The sequence below is a fragment of the Stenella coeruleoalba genome, assembly GCF_951394435.1.
Source record: "Stenella coeruleoalba genome assembly, chromosome: 2".
NCBI lineage: Eukaryota > Metazoa > Chordata > Mammalia > Artiodactyla > Delphinidae > Stenella > Stenella coeruleoalba.
The window spans coordinates 9,377,300-9,390,314 of record NC_137147.1 but is presented as its reverse complement, the minus strand read 5'-3'; positions in this window follow the sequence as shown (position 1 = coordinate 9,390,314).

Here is a 13,015-nt window from a genome sequence, read left to right as displayed (position 1 = left end):
AGAGGCTTGGACTCCTGGCCTCAACACTCCCTAGCTGTAAAATGGGCATGAAATAATAGTTAACCCTGTAAAAATCACAAAGCCCAGTGCCAGGTTAAGAGGACGTGCTTGATAAGCGCCAAGAAATAAAAAGGGATGGGCAGGGGGCAACAGCCCTCCGGCAGGTGAAGGGTGAAGGGGGGATAGTTGGGCAAAAGGGTCCTTCATCTAACTTCCGAGAAACAGCGCCCGCTAGTCCAGAGAGCTGCCAAAGGAGATGGAGCCACAGAAGTGACCTCTGTCTCCATCCCCAGGTCCTGCTGCTTGCGTGACAGCAGAGAACTTAGGGAACAGCAACCGCAGAGTTGGAAAGGCCTGTGGGCTTGAGCCCCAACTCTGCTGCCTACTTGCTGGGCAACTTCACCGAAATCACACAGCCTCTCTGAACCTCAGTTTCCTCATCCATGAAATGGAGATAATTACATCTGAGCTCTGAGCTCTGGGGACAGTTGCAGGCCCAGAGTAGGCGTTCAACCAACGGCAGTTCTCCGAGAAGCGTCCCTCCTCACTGAGGCAGGGGACCCGCTCGGCAAAGCCTCAGGAAAACTCCAGACTGCCCGTAGGGAGGGAAAGCTCCCAGCACCTCCTCTCCAGGGCACGGGGGGCTTCGCTCACCTCTCTGAAAATTAAATTAAAGCTCAACAGTAGTGCCTTTGTGGCTTACGCATGGCGGGCCTCGCCAGCGAGCAGTCTTAATATCCACCGCTGACAGGATGGAATTAGCTGAATTTTTTTTGTTGGGGCCTTTATTCCTTGCTCTAACTTTTGTTCTTCCCCACAGGGGTGTTAGCTGGTGTTTAATCCCATCCTGAGAGCACTGGACCACTCTTCAGTAGGGCAGGCGGGGGCCTTGGCCCCGAGCAGACCCAGGTGAGCGCTCCTGGGTGGGTGGAGGGAATGTTCTGGGGCTCCCCGCACCCCCGGCCTGGGTTGGCCAACACAGGCTCTGCAGGCACAAGAGAATCAATGAAGAATTATCGTTAAGCCTGCTGGCCATTACCCTCATTAGAGGTAACTGGAGCCCGCCTGGCCCAAACTCAGCTCTAAACCCCACTAAGACGGGACACACTTGGGAAGAATAAGCTAGATGTAATTTAATAATCCTGGAAACAAGTCCACACACTTTTTTGTCTTTGGCCCAAAGGAGAGGTAATTCCTGATGCAGCCGGAAAAGTGGAACTGTGCCGACCTGAGAGAAAGGCCTGGGTTGGGTGGACGAGGACTTGGTAGGATTTGGAGGCCGTGCTCTTCTTCTCCTGGAGAGAATCACGTCCCCTTCCTCCACAGCCCCAACAAGGCTTCTGCTGTCCTTCAGAACCTTCCAGAACCTTCATGTGCATTAGAGAATGGAACCCTTTTCTCCAGGTCCATGCAGCCCTGTGCTCGATGTTACCTGGCAAGAGGAGATGAGGCTGGATTTCAACCCCACTTTGACCCCCTCTGTGCACTCCTATGTAGAGGGCTCCCCTGCCACCCCCTTGCCCACAGACTGCACCTTACAGTTTATAGAGCTTTTATAAGCTTTACGTCTTTGGATTCTCCCGCAAGTCTCTGAGAGAGGCGGGCTGAGGTTATCATGGCCGTTTCACAGATAGGAAAATGGAGGCTCCGAAGTGTGAAGTGTCTTAACCCACAGGGCTTCCAGGGACCAAGGCTGGGTCTGGAACTCAAGCCTTCCGACTCTGAATCCAGGACTTCTCATGTTCTCCAAGGCTGTTATGGGCTGGATTGCGACCCCCAAATCCAGATGTTGAAGTCCTAACCCCCAGTACTTCAGATTGTGACTGTATTTAGAGATACGGTCTTTAAAGAGGTGATTACGTTAAAATGAGGTCCTCAGGGTGGGCCCTGATCCAATATGACTAGGTCTCTTTGTAAGAAGAGGAGATTTGGACACAGACACGCAGAAGAAGGCATGGGAGGCCAACCCTGCCAACACCTTGATCTGACAACCAGCCTCCGGGGACCTTGAGAAAATAAATTAACCACACAATTGGTGGTGCTTCGTTATGGCAGCCCAAGCTGGCGAAAGCCAAGGCTTTATTGGGTGTCCCTGCCTCCACGGAGTCTGCTCTGTTAACCCACCTCCTATTCCTCTTGCCTGCTCCTAGCTGGGCATTTGCCACCCACCTACGGGGACTGAGAACCCTGTATTTTGGAGGAGCCAGTGGGTGGGGAACAGTAGGTTCCAACTCCTTTGTTATCCATCGAGGGCTTATGGGTGATAGAGTTTAAGGCTTCTTAAACCAATTGGATTTGAAGGCTATTCTTCCTCATTCATTTATGTTTTCATTAGAATTTATGCTATGATACCAGCTTCCTATGTTTCAAGAGTGCTAGAAATCTCTGTACCTGGGAACTGGACTTTTGGAAGAACTTTAGAAGAATTTTGTAAAATTCACACTTAGAATCATATACACATGTGTAGATCATACATTCAAAGATGTGTGCAGATGTGCTCCATGATTAGTTTTCTGTATAAGGTTACCCGTTGAAAATTATTTACACAACACATATACGTTTGTATATATGTTTTCCTCGTATGTATAAAATTCTAGTTTTTAATCAGCCTATGCTTATCGTGAACATACTAAAAAAAGTTATTTTCCCCCTAGTTTTCTTTTCTAGAAACCTGTTGAGATGCCTTTAAAAGAGGTTAAATTACTATAATATCGGTCGCATTTTGATCTCGATATTTACGACGTTCTCATTCAAAATGTTTAGAGACTTACCTGTTAGACCCTTGAATTAGGCAGAAATCTTCAAAACCAACAAACTTTTAATTTCCAGCACCACTCACTTTTTAGCAGGCGCTCATCACTCTTACGGGGTTGTGTCCCCCCGTGGACCTGAGCACGGGGTGACAAGTAGACAGCAGGTGCATGATAAAGGCTGATGATTTCCCAGGCCTCGGTCCAACCTGCAGGGTCCTGACCCACTTGGGCGAGACCACTGGTGTCACCAAGCAGCAGGTCGTCTCGGGGAGGGCTGACTCTTGACTTCACAGCTCCTGCATCCCAGCACCTGGGAGCGTGGGCACTCTGACTGGGAAGGTCTGAGTCCAGGTCGGCAGAACTAAAGCCTCTCGCAGAGGGATGTTGAGGGCGCAGTGAGGGCATACCAGCCTGCAGCTGCAGCAAAACCCGAAGAGCTCACCCGACTGTGGTCCAGCTTGGTGGGGGGAGGGCAGCCCCGGCCAGCCTTGGCTACACCTGGCCTCCCAGTGTGTGGCCACTGGGACCCAGCACACAGGAACGTGGCCCATGGAGATGGCGGCCCAAGGAGAATCCCACCCAAGGGAGGCAGACAAATGTTGAGACATTTGTGATTTGGGGCTGAGGCGGCAGGGCTGCGGAGGAGAGCAAGCAGAGCACGCGGAAGGGAAGGAACCACATTTTCTGATGAAACGTGAAGGTGAACAAGTGCCCAGAGACGGGAATCAGCCTTGCACTTGGCAGCCCTATGGTCCATCCTCTAGGCTCCTTGGACCTGAAACTCCATAGACCAGCTATGTGACCTTGGCCAAGCCTCCTCCTGTTTGGACCACTGAGAGAGGCAGGAAAAGCCACTTGAGTTCCCTGTCAGCCTCGTCCGCCTTCCTGGGTCCCAACAGTATGAGTGGGTTGGCAGGTCTCTGTGGGAGGCTGTGGAGAGGGCGGGATTTTCAGGTGGGAGACCCTCCTGAAAATGAAAGCAAACTATGATACAAAGAATGGATAAACAACAAGGTCCTACTGTATAGCACAGGGAACTATAATCAGTATCCTGGGATAAACCATGATGGAAAAGAATAGGAAGAAGAATGCATATATATGTAGAACCGAATCACTTCGCTGTACACTAGAAACTAACACAATGTTGTAAATCAACTATACTTCAATAAAATAAAATTTTTAAAAGATATGAAAAGCAAAAAAAAAAAAAAAATAGAAAGCAAGGAGAAAGTGGCTGTCCCTGGGGAGAAGCTGGTCTTCCCAAGCAGCCTGCCAGGAATGTGCTGACAGGGTAGGAACCCTGTTCCCCGCAGTGCCAAAGCCCTTCTGTTGGCGCTTTAATAAAAGCAGCGTCTGTCTTGTGGACCCGAGTGCTCTGCCTTCCTGCATGGGCCCTGGACAGTACCTGAGATATATAAACAAGGCCGGAGCAGCAGGCTATTGAATTAGGCTGCTTCTGGCATTGCTGTCTTTGGCAGAGTGGGTTCCCCGTGATTGTTATCAGCTATAATCGAATCTGGAGAGTGGCTGGAATGCTAATACCTTCCCCAGCAGTGCGTCCTTCTGCGGACACAGGCAAGCTATCCCCCCACTTGTCAATTCTCTGTGGTTGCTCCAATCCACTCCGGCTGTGTTTTGGGGAGGCGGCTCTCCAGATGAGCACTGTCAGCAGGACAACGGGTCAAGTGATCTTGTCTTGTGTCCCAGGAGAGGGCCTCTTACCCCAGCCCCAGGCTTTAAGTCTGATGGCCAATGAGAAGGTGACAGTGATGGATTGCAGCCCCTGCCCCAGCCCTGCTGGAAGGGTGCACAGGTGAGCACCAGGTGGGCTCGAAATGTGATCTGTCTGTGCCCCAACAAAATTTATTCATTTATTCATTCACTAAAAAAAAGTGGGTTGTACACCTACGCACAGGGCATGGAATAAGAGGAGTCCCTGCCCTCCAAGGGCTCCCAGTTTAGGGCTCTGTCTCTCCAGCTAATGATAGCATGTATATTACAGCATGTGTATTACAGACACCAGGACAAGCACAGGATGGGAGACAGGGGTGCATTCTGGAGGACTTCCTGGAGGAAGCTGCATGTCCAATGAATCAGAGACAGGGCGGTGAGGGGTGGGTATTGTGGCAAAAGACTCTACTCAAGGGCCTTCCGGGGTCCCGGCGGAAGGGTTTGAATTGGACAAATAGGAATCAGAAGTCACACCCTCGACACGGGTAAAAGAAAGGAGGGGAATGTTATGGTCCCCAGTTCCAGTGACAAGGAGAGTGGCTCCCTCCTTGCCAGAAATTGGGATGTGGTGGGGATGGGAAGCCTGGAGGGAAAGCCTCAGTTGGGCTGCAGATGCCTGAGGAGGGTGTGCTGATTGCTAACTGCTTTCAGGTGACTTCGTGCTCGGGGGCCTTTGTGACCTCCACAGGGTGTTGACAAGAAAGGCTGGCTTGTGCTTCACACCCAGCCGGGGCCTGAGGTCCTCCCCAAGCACGGGTCCAGTGATGTACTAGGCTCAGGACTCAGCTGTGAAGAGGATGGATCACTGGGGTCCACACGCAGCCTGCAGCAGTGTCTCGACCCCCAGGAGCTCACACCATGGAGGGAAGAGGCAGGTGGGTAATGGAAAACACAAAATCTACTAAGTGAACCAGATGATTTCAGTTGTAAGAGCTCTGGGAGATAAACCTTAGTACCTGTCTCATGGGGTTGGTGCACTTGTGTATGTACGACTTCACAGTCGCTTAGAATGGTGACTGGCATATGTAGCAAGTTACCCAAAGGTGCTGTGTCATGCTTATTGCTGGTGCCCTGGGCTGAGAAGGATTCTGAAGCCGCGTCGGGCTCAGTATGGCTGGGGGCCCAGGAGGAGAAGGGGATGCGCTCAGTTTCACCCTCCCCTCTGACCCCAGTGACGTCATCCCCCAGTGACTGGCTTGGCTCGGAGCTTCCTCTTCTAGAAACCCCTTGACTCTCCTTGTTATGGCTCTGACGATGGTCTCCACCTCCCAAAACTCCCGGCCTTCCCTCTGCTCTCTTGACCTCATTCATTCATTCTTTCCCTCTGCCACGATGAGTAGCAGGCTCACGGGAAAGAGGTGAGGCTCGAGTGTTTAGGAAGCCTGCCCGGAAAAGGCAAAGCTTGAGCAGGACTTGGGAGGGTGGGCAGGGTTTGGCCAAAGAGGAGGAACATTCTGGGCACACGGCAGAGAAGGTCCTCCAGGAGATGAGGGCCAGCCTGGCTTTACCCGGGGAAGGGGCTGCAGAGGGGACCGAGGCAGAGGAAGCCTGTCCCTGCACCTGGAAGAGCCTTCCCCATCTTCCTTAAGCAGTCGACTCCCCTTTTCCTTTCAAGACCAAGTTCAAACCCTGTAGCTCAGGCTTCTTCTTGCCTCTACCCTTGGCATCACAGCCCTGCAGTCGTTGACACCACACAGGCCAGTAACAGGTACCAGAGCTTAAGCCCTGGCTTTGCTGCCTCCAAGCCCATGTGGCCTCTGAGCCTCAGCTTCCTGATCTGTAAAATGGGCCTAGGAATACTAGCACCTCCCTTATATGGGGATTCATGCAATGAAGGACACAGCCCAGTGCCTGGCCTATAATAAGTGGTTAGTAATAGTGACCACGTTGTATTGTTTATCACTTGTTCCCTGACTACTCCCTGCCCCCAGCCCCATGCCTAGCCCAGCACTGCAGGCCCCCAGGACAGCTGAGGACCTGAAACTCTTCATGTGCCGTGTGCAGCATCGTTTTAAAGTACTTTTACCTGTGTTCGTGCATTTTATTCCTCCAATGTGACCCTGCGGGACAGGAAGGGCAGCACGCACATTTAGGCCCACTTTGCAAATGAGGAGAAAAGTCCCTGGCTGCTCCCTGAGGCCCCGGGTCTCCTCCTCACCCCTGATGCTTCGACTACAAGGTCTGTTCCTCACAGTGCAAGAGGCAGAGTGGAAACGCTCCAAAGCAAGGAAGTGAGGATACAAAGTGTTACGTGGGTGACTGTTCCCCACCCCAAAGCTGGGTCCACACAGTGACAAATTATCAGGCAGGGTGGCGGATGGGGTGGCCTCTGGCTTTGAGAGGCAGAGACAAGGCTGAAGGGGACCCAGTCCAATGACAGAGCAGACCTTTTGGAGCAGAACTCCCGCTAGGCCACTGGGCTCAGCAGATTTTTGTGGCAGGAAGAGGCTTCTAATTCTTGCTTTGAGAAACCGGACATGCTTCTCACACAGTATCTCACGTAATCCCCACACAACTCCCTGAAACTGACATTATCATTATCCCCACTTTACAGATGAGGAAAGCGAGGCCCAGGCGGATTAAGCAACCCACCCAGACCACACTGTTCATAATAGGCAGCAAGTCGGGGATGCAGCCTGGACTTGTCTTTCCCCACTTTTCTTGTCACCATGTTCCCCTCAAGAAGGCTGATACGTCAAGCCCGGAAGCCGTTCCACAGGCCTGTGTCCAACCCTCCACTGCGTCCACAATGGGATTGTAAAACGTCCACGTATGGGGCACTTTCTACATTACAAAGCACTTCCACACACATGAAACTCCGGCTGCCCCCTCAACCGGTCACAGTTTCTACCCTGGAATCTTTGGGAATGCAAGGAATACCATCTACCTTCAGAGTAGAGGCTTGAAAGCTTAGAGCCCTCGTTACAGCTATGAAACTCCAAGGGCCCTCAGGGCTGCCAATCCCAGACAACCAAGAAATACCCAGATGCCAAGCTGCCATAAACACATCCTGTTTCCATGGTGATGTCTCGCTGCCCCGGTGACTGTGATGTCACCTCGACACATCACCGTTTAAACGGTCGTTCCTGGGCACACATCCACGCATGCGTGAAACACCTGCGGGGGCCTCCCATGTCTCAGCCTCAGGGCCAGGTGCTGGGTACACAGTGGGGCACAGGCAGAGTTCCCACCAGAGTTCCTGGGGCTCACACGTGGGAGTAAGGGAGGCGCAGTCAACAGCAGCCTATGTACAGAACTGTGTGAAGGGGACCAAAAACGGGGTTCTGGGTTGACCAGAGTAGACCACTCCGAGGGGTGGCCACTGGCCTGAGACCTAAATGTCCACATTTGATTCTCACATCTCTGTCTGTGGCGGGTAGACCAGGGATTATCTATTCCCATTTTCCCGAAGAGAAAACCCAGGCTCAGAGAGATTAGGTCACGTACGCCAAATCACACAGCTAATAATCTACCGAGTCGGGGCTCTAAAAGGGGCTCCCTGGACCCCAAGCCTAGGGCCCTTTCCTTAGACCTTCCTGCCTTACATAGTTCCCCCCTGAAAATTGCTCAGCAGAGTAAAAATACAGAGTTGACATTTAAAAGCATGATGCCATAGAGTAGGGGGTGCCTATAACTGAAAAGATATCCTTTGTCCATTTCGAAAGGATCCCAGCCCATCCTGCAAGTGACACAGACACATTTAGGGAAGTTCTAATCATCACATGTCGAAGCCGTGACAAGGAGCCTCTGCAAAACTCGTGTCCTGTCAATACGTTTTTAGCATGTCATCACCCCCAGGTTTTAACGGCCACTGACAATAAAAGCAGGACTCAGCAAAGGGTGGCAGTGTGTGTGCACACGCATGTCTGTGTACGTGTGTGTACGCACGCACGTGCACAAGCGTGCGTCTCCTCGTCTGCTCCCGGTGACAGGGTCAGGGAAGAATTTTCTGTGACTAATTAGGTTTTAACTTGCCAGAGAGAAAGTGGACATTGGCAGCCTATTGTATAAGAGTGAAACAAAGTTTGAACTAGAGTGAACTTAATTTCCTTTGCACTGAAAGGAAAGAAAGATTAATGAAATATCCCCAAATCCATCCTGTTAGTTTTTATTAAATCAGCAAATGAAATTTAACCTCCAATTCTGTTATAACGTCCTTTCCTGTAGATTGGGTTTCAACGAGCCTAAGTGAAATAGACACCCTCCCCCTAGAACAACATTTCGATATGAAAATTGCATTAGTGCCGTCAACATCGGGTTACCTGAGGAACAAGCCACTTGGAAAACAATTACATCCACAAAGAGAGGAATGACACATATGTGGCCTCAAATTTACAAGAGCCACAATGTTCTGATTATGCTATTTCTGCAAGGCCACTTCTCACCTCTGCTAAATGCTAATAAAACAGTTAAAGTTGAATTTGATGTCACAGCAGCTGCAATACTTTCCTCTTCAAATAGGGGTGAGAAAAGGGAGGCGTGAGATCAGCCAGCCACGATCTGATCTATCTTGTACCTACTGTGCACTGGCTTTCCGCTGGGTATTGTTCTCATAAGGCTTCAAGGTGGTGGTACTTACCCATTCTAAGGATGAGGAAACTGAAGTCTCAGGAAGACAAAGTGAATTCGCTAGGGTCCCAGAGGCTGCTATTCAAGCTCCTTTATCTAAACTGCGATTCTTTCCTGGCTTTGTAGAAGGAAGTATATATACCACTTTGTTAAGTGGACGAACCTGGACAAGCAGAGCATCGCTATGTGCCGCTTCCCAGACGGTCGTGGGAGCCCCAAGTGTCCGCACATACGTGATGATGCATGACGACAATCTTACAACTTCTGTGCAACCCCTGGCTATTCCTGTCTCCTCTTACTTGACCTTCACCGTGGCCCCATGAGAGGGGATGCTAATGCCACTTTATAGAGCTTCAGAGAAGGGAAGTAACTAGTCCAGGGACGTGGAGAGCAAGTAGCAGGGCTAGAGCTCAGAGCCTGGGCTTCCTCTCTGAGTCCAGGGCAAACCTCCCCAGGAGGCCCCCAGTCGTGTCTGAACTCTTATGTCCTACGGGCTGTGTGTTGAGGAGGGGAGAACATTCTTAGGACTTTCCCAACAATGGTTTTCAGATGAGTGACACCAAAAAGCCTGCTGTTATGGGATGGAAGGAAAAAGAACAAAATGAGAGGTGATTTGGGGAGGCTTGGAATTATCTTTTTATTTCTGCAGGATTGAGGCAGACGTGCTTCTCTGTGGGCCCATGGGGGTGAGGCTGGGAGAAACTACCAGATTCAGATCTCAGCTCAGGAACTCTTCCATCAGTGAGAGCTGCTGTCCGATGGATGCCTGCCTTAGGGAGAGATGAGAAGCTTGTCGCTGGCGGAGAGCAAATGTAAACAAACTGACCACTTGGCGTCAGGGTTTGTGATGGGGATGCAGCCCAGGCTTCTGTCATTCTGGGACTCTGTGCCTTCGGAAACGTCATGTCCATGTTCTCTCCAGGGAGCGGCTCAGTGACCCTGAGGAGCAGACACAGATGGAGCAAGGGCAGTGCCGCCCTGCCACTGACTGCTGGTAGGCAAGCCCTTGACATCTATGAGCCTCGGCTATCTCATCTGGGAAATGGGAACGATGGCAAGTCCTTCCTCACTAGGCTGTCTGTTGTCAGGATTAAACGAGAGAGTGAGTGTGAGTACTTAATGCAGCGCCGGGCACACAGTAGGTGCTCAATAAATGTAGACTCTGATTTCAAGACTTCTTCCTTCAAAGCATGAAAATTCCTGCAAAACTCCTGGCTTAGAAACCTGAATGCTCATGCCTGACTCAAGGGCCCCCAGAGATCTGCTCTCAGGGGGAGGCTGCATACATCAGAACATACATTCCGATGGGACCCCGTCAGTTTCCGAGTGCCCACATTTTGGGCCCCATCGCAACTCTATTAGCTGCATAAAATATTCGAAGCGATAGCCAAGAAGGAGGCCCCTTTGCCAAGGTTCCCCCAGCCCGTCCTCTGGAATTGATTACTCGGAGCCTTTCAGAAACGCAGGAATAAAACGATGCCAGGGCGGATGGACAAGCTGGGGACGACTCATGTTTCTAATCCAGCAGCCCCCCTTCGCCTCCCGCCCCGGAACAAAGTCTTCTCCAGTTTTTAGTAAACTTAACTTGACAATCGTCAAAGAGAATCAAACAGCGCAGAAACGAAGCCTTTAAAAGATGTCAGAAGAAGTCAGAATCGGTAGAAATCTACTACGCTTCCCAATGCCCCCCCCTCACCTGAATTAGTATTTAAATCTTTTAGGACCAGGCTCCAGGGGCTGAATTATTTAACTTGCTGGCAAGAATGCGCTTAGGAAGGGCACTTGTGTTTATTTTGGGTATTACCTCCTCACCTCTTTAGCGTAATCCCCGGACTTAATCGGAGGGCACTGGGAAGACACCAATTAACAGCACCGGCTGTATCCCTCCCCACCCCTAGATCCCCAGATCGGAGGCAAGAAGCCCCTGGAAGGTAGATAATTAGCAGAAGGTGCTTCTCTGTTCTCTGCAGGCCATGGGGTGGGAGCAGGCCCAGACCACCAACAGACTGAGGGACTTTCAACATCCCCTGGCATTACCAGGAGGGCCTCCCCAGCTAAGTGGTTCCCACCCCGCCCCCTGCTCATTAACAGCTCCAGCTGGGGGCTTCTCTCCACACAAAGCCTCTTTACAGCACAAGGATTTAGCACAGAATAGGCCGCAGGTGCCTCCCAACATCTGGGCACAGCTGGCTTGCTGGGGCAGCACCGCAAGATCACGCACAATGTGACCAGATCCCCGGGGCCAATTCCCACTGGGGACCGAGGAGACAAAATGCATGTTTGTGGATCCTCTCCCACGTGCCCTGAGCTGGGCAATTTATTGACGCCCTTTAATTCCACATAAAGACCCACATCTCCGCAGTTCCAGCCTGGCGACCCCGCTTCTGCTTGGGCACCCCAGATTTCCTTCTCGGCTTGGCCCCTGTTGCGGGGAGGCGCTTGAGGTGAGACGGGGAAACCCATGCGTGGATATAGGTATGGTATTTGCATATGAAGACACATCCGTCCCTCCACCAGTCACCAGCCACCAGCCTGGGCGTCTCCAAGACGGGGATTCCTCACGGCTAAAAGCAGCTGATGGGTGTCTGCTGGGACCTTGGGCTGCCCACCTCTTCTGTCCCCAGGAATGCAAGGCCTTCCCTCTCTGGGCTCTGTTGCCATGCGCAAAGGGGACCACTTGGAGACAGTGCTACTGCTGCTTCCTTTCTAGCAACGAAACAGGATGTCTCCAGCCTACTTGGGTTGGGAATCTTCCCTCTGACCGTGATACAGAGGAATTGGTCTGCCAGAAACCAGCTTGGTGAGCTGAAAAAGCTGGCGGTCAGAGCCAGAGCCAAAAACAATGTCCAAAAACAATGTCATTGCCCCAGTCCGGCTGGGCAATATAGACGGTCACTGGACGTCTCTGGCCACTGTCCCCTCACAGATGATAATTACCTGCCCTCTGGAGGTCACGGGGCTGAGTACGTGCAGAGCCCAGCACGTTCACAGTGCATGGATGGACCTCAGTGAAGGAGTTTCCTTTCTTCCCCTGTGAGCTGAAGTCAACGAATGTTCTGGAAATGTTTTACCAAGAAGGTACAGCAATGGCAGTTTTCTTCTCTGATGCTCTGATGGAGACACAGCCCTCTTTCCCAACAGCTTCCTGACTTTGTGAAAAGTGACCTGGCCCACTATTACCTGTGCATACCGGGACCTAGCAAGGCAGACCTTAAATGTTTTAAATCTGCCTGGGGAGCTAAGCCTGAGTCCGGGGGCCTGCCTCGAGGTTGCTGCCCTGTGACCTCAGGGAGGCTCTGCCCTCTGCTTTCTGCTTTGCCAGGTGAAAGCCCTGGGCTAACGCCACCCACTTCCAAAGGGCCCTGTGGAGATCACACACACAGGGTGACTCACGAGGGTGAGGGCGGACGTTAGCCACGGCAGCAAAATATGATGAAGAGGTCAGTCCAGAGGAGCTGGATGCCTCCTGGTGTGTGATGAGGACACCAAGGGCCAGGCATCCTGAGCAATAGACCCGGCCCTGCTGCTGAACCACCCTTTGTCCTTACAGCCACGCCACCCTCTCTGGGCCTCTGTGTTCTCCCCTCCCCGGGAGGGTGGAACTGGATGGGGTGGTCCAGTTCTGAGAATCTGTCTTGCACGTGGCCAGACTGCATCCTGGAGACCCCTGGGGTGGTCCTGCCCCAGCCCCGGACAAGCATTCTTGAGTCAGTTTATGGCCCTGTGGGTCTCCATGGGGCCTCGCTGTTAGATGGGTCTCTCTTGGTCCCCATTCATGGCCTTTCTGCTTAGATGTTATGGCAAGAACGTTACTCATAAGGGAATTTTTCTAGACAGCAGATTCTAGCCATGGCTTTTAGGTCAGTGACCAGGGTGACATGAGCTTCCAAGAGCCACTATGATATAACCAGGGTTGTCAGGCCAGCCCCCTTCTCCCCTGCCACGGAGGGACCAGATTAATG